General features: G+C 48.4%; 1 protein-coding gene across 1 annotated transcript in view; it reads left to right on the top strand.

The window, feature by feature from the left end:
• Positions 1-2,928: 2,928 nt before the first annotated feature.
• CWC15 (CWC15 spliceosome associated protein homolog) overlaps positions 2,929-3,126 on the top strand; it is a 9,648-nt gene continuing 9,450 nt past the window's right edge. Inside the window, exon 1 of the mRNA XM_045297751.1 lies at positions 2,929-3,014. The gene's annotated coding sequence lies outside the window, so the exon portion shown is untranslated. The remainder of the gene's footprint in view (positions 3,015-3,126) is intronic.

Genomic DNA, 3,126 nt, shown 5'->3' with positions numbered 1-3,126 from the left:
TAACTTACTTTTTAGTAAATATACACAGTTTACTTTTCATAATACTTTTAAGTCAAGCTTTATCGTTTCTTTTTTGTATTAATACTTTCAAGCTATTTAAGAGGTGAGGGCTTTTCAGTTTCTTTTTCTTATGAATACTTTCAAAGCATTTACACCAATACTTTTTAATCGTGCAGAGTGGTTATTTGCATGTTGGTGTTGAATTATAAGGGTACTTAATTGATCATGGTCAGAAGATTAGATGGTGGGCTGGGATCAGGGTGGTTAAATTAAAATGGATCAGGGTGAGTCACTCAGGGCTGATAAGGGGCAGTTGGCAAGTAATAACCCCAGGTATTTTCTACATTGTGTCCCCATCATACATCATTCATTCAATCAGTCAACAAATACTTACTCAGCACCTATTATGTGCCAGGCACTGTTCTATATGCAGAGGATACACCAGTGAGCAAGAGAGACAAGGTTCCTGCTTTTCTGGAACTTATGTTCTAATATAGGAAGATAGACAATAATAAAAAGAATATTAACCAGTGTTAGCCGACATTTATTTAGCAAGTACTGTTTGCTGAGACTGTTCTAAGCACTTTATAAGTATAACATACTTAATCCTTATAGTAACATTACCAGATAAGGGACTAGAATTATTCCTATCTTATGCATAAGGACACTGAAGGTGCAGAAAGGGTTTGGGAAAAATGTGCCCAATGCTGTGAGCTAAAACTGGCGGAGCCAAAATTTAGAACCAGTCAGGCTGGAGATCCCCTTCTCTTATATGGATCTTTTGTTGAATCCTCTCAGAAACACAAGACAATAAACAATGGACAAAATGAGCTCTGGTAGTGATCAGCACTGTGAAAAAATTAAAAAGGTTGATGTGTTAGGAGAGATGAGGGTGCAACAGGTGGATTTTAAGGAAACCTTCACTAACGTGTCATTAGAGCTAAGGCATGAGGGTGGGGATGCAGTTGTCTTGGGCACTAGCATCAGAGAAAGGTGAGTGCTAAGATTCAGCCACAGGAAGAAATTGTGAAACAGAAATGCTCACTTGGCTGTGGCCAGAGTTTAGTGCACAAGAGTAACAGCCTCAGAGGGAAGGCAAGAAAGAAGTGAGGAGCTAGGTCCTATGGGGCCTTCTCAAATGTCAAATTCCCTCCACCAGGAGAATTGATTTCTGACTCACAGTGACCCTATACGGCAGAGTAGAACTGCCCCTGTGAGTTTTCAAGGCTGTAAATCTTTATGGGAGTAAAAAGCCAAATGTTTTTGCCATAGAGCTGCTGGGTAGTTTCAAACTGCTGACTCTGTGGTTAACAGCCCAATGCGTAATCATATTAGGAAGTTAGATGTTTATTTTAAGTGCAGTGGAGTCCATGCAGGAAAGTACCACTGTCTGGTTCATAGTCTGATATGATCCCTTGCTGCTAGATGTAGAACTGACTGCAGGACAAAAGCGGAAGTAGCAGGCGCTACTGGACAATTACCATCCAGGTAGCTTTGATTAGGGTGGTGGTTTGGGTTGGTTGGTGACCGTGGACTGAAAAGTGATGGACCAATTCAGGGGGTATTTTGAAAAGGAGATTTGACCAGGCTTGCAGATAAATTAACTGGGTGTGAAGAATGAAGGAAAAGGTAATTTACGTATAAACTGTGGGATTATGACGTGAGTAGCAAAATATGGTAAAAAAAACTGCCAAGCAATCCGTTCAGCTAAGGCCTACCCTAGCGGACAGAGTGGAACTGCCCCACAGGGTTCCCAAGGGTGTTCATGTGTAAGGGAGCAGACTGCAGTCTTTCTTCTGCAGTTGGTTCCAACAGCCTTTCCATGAGCCGGGCACTTCAACCACTACGTCATCGGGGCTACTCCATTAGTACGACAGTCATGCCGCTACTGAGAGGGGTCAAAGTCGGGGAGAGTACCACCAGTAAGAAAAATCAATATTGTTCCCCCCTGAACTTCATAGGGGAAGGGATTGATTATACTCCAAGTTACACCCTGCCCCCCACCCACCGCCTTGATTTTAAAGCAAGAATTTGACAGAAAATAGCCCTTGATTAATTTTGTGAGGTCTTCATATTAGAAATTGAATTGGGGAGGCTCGATTTTCATTTGTTCCACAAGTATTTATTGAGCATCTCTCTTCTAGGGACCACTCTCCTGTGAAGAGTTACCGAGGCGATCAAAACAAACAAGGTCCCTGCCTTCAGTGTGCTTTTTCTTGGGGGGAGAGGGTAGGAAGAGAGGGAGATGGGTGATTTTTATCCCTGGCTTTTGATAGTTGTCATTAAAACTCCACCTAACGCTGGAGGAGCCATTTTATTCCTGATTGCATCTCGAGCTAGTGGCCGTTGGGCCCGCCGTTCTAAACGCCCACGACAAGTGAATCCCCGAATCCGTCGCTACCATTCCCACCGTCTTTCCTCCCACTGCAACTGACCACTTGCTGCCCAGTTAAACACTGTAACAGGCCATACGAAGACAGCCTTCGCTTTGTAGGCATGCTACCTTCAAGATCTTGGTTGCCCTCGTACATACTTGTTCTTTCTTCATATCCAATTAAATGCCAACACTAGCTTGCCTGAGGCGAAAGGAAGCGGCCGTTGGAAGGAGACCGTTGGGGGTGAGCGTGCCCCGCGCGGCCCCCCGCTAGCCGGGAGAGTGCCCGCTGTCGGCTGCCCGGCGCTGGCCGTCCACGCAGAGCCGGGATGAAGGCGCCTGGGAGCGGGGTCGGGGATGGAAGAGACGGAAGAGACATGAAGTAATTGGCTCTCGGAGGTAGAAAAGGAGGTGTGGGGTCTGCCGACGGTGAGGCGCCGATTTCAAACGCCCGCCCCCTGGGCCGTTTCGGGCCCGCCCCCTGTTGTCGCCACGCCCACTTCCACCGCGGCCTCGGCCGATTGGTCTCGGCGGCGGTTTTGTTTCCGGGTCGTAGGGAGCTGGGAGGCCCGGGGCGTGATGGTGTCGGCGTGATCTCCGGAGGCTGCCGCGTCGGACCTCGGCCCGGGAGCGCCCGGAGGTCAGCGGATTGCCGTCTTCGCCGGGGCCGGGGCCGGGGCCCCGAGGCGGCGGCGGCGCTGGGCAGAGGGGGGCCCGGGGCGGCGGGGTCTCCGGGGTCGGGCGCCGTCGCG

The sequence above is a fragment of the Echinops telfairi genome, unplaced genomic scaffold, assembly GCF_000313985.2.
Source record: "Echinops telfairi isolate 266 unplaced genomic scaffold, ASM31398v2 ScPeMD7_7421;HRSCAF=8459, whole genome shotgun sequence".
Taxonomy (NCBI): Eukaryota; Metazoa; Chordata; class Mammalia; order Afrosoricida; family Tenrecidae; genus Echinops; species Echinops telfairi.
The sequence above is the reverse complement of the archived record's forward strand: the minus strand, read 5'-3'. Positions and strand labels throughout refer to the sequence as shown.